Raw genomic sequence first — 266 nt, 5'->3', positions numbered from 1 at the left:
CAGTCTCTCCTCAACACAGACACCGCGGTCCCCACCTCGGCTGCTCAGCCCTCACAGACGCACTCTGGCCTCCAGGGACGCGGCCCAGCAAACGGGGTTTTAAGCGTCAGGCCCACCGGGCGCGGGAACACACCGGCCTCAGGCACAGCTCAGGCCCCCAAGTCCGTCTCCTGGACGTTACCCAGAGAACCATCAAGAAAGACTCCCTCCCGGCCCAGGTCTGTGTCTGACGCCTCCACAGCGGTGACCCCAGACACAGGCGCCCA

At 65.8% G+C, this 266-nt stretch overlaps 1 protein-coding gene across 1 annotated transcript in view; it reads right to left on the bottom strand.

Annotated features, from left to right (window-relative positions):
• Positions 1 to 266, bottom strand: part of IPO9 (importin 9) — a 21014-nt gene that overhangs the window by 3182 nt on the left and 17566 nt on the right. The gene's annotated exons all lie outside the window — the stretch shown is intronic.

This window comes from Myotis davidii, unplaced genomic scaffold (assembly GCF_000327345.1).
Source record: "Myotis davidii unplaced genomic scaffold, ASM32734v1 scaffold1915, whole genome shotgun sequence".
Classification (NCBI taxonomy): Eukaryota; Metazoa; Chordata; class Mammalia; order Chiroptera; family Vespertilionidae; genus Myotis; species Myotis davidii.
Note: the sequence above shows the minus strand (reverse complement) of the source record. Positions and strands in the feature narration are given on the sequence as shown.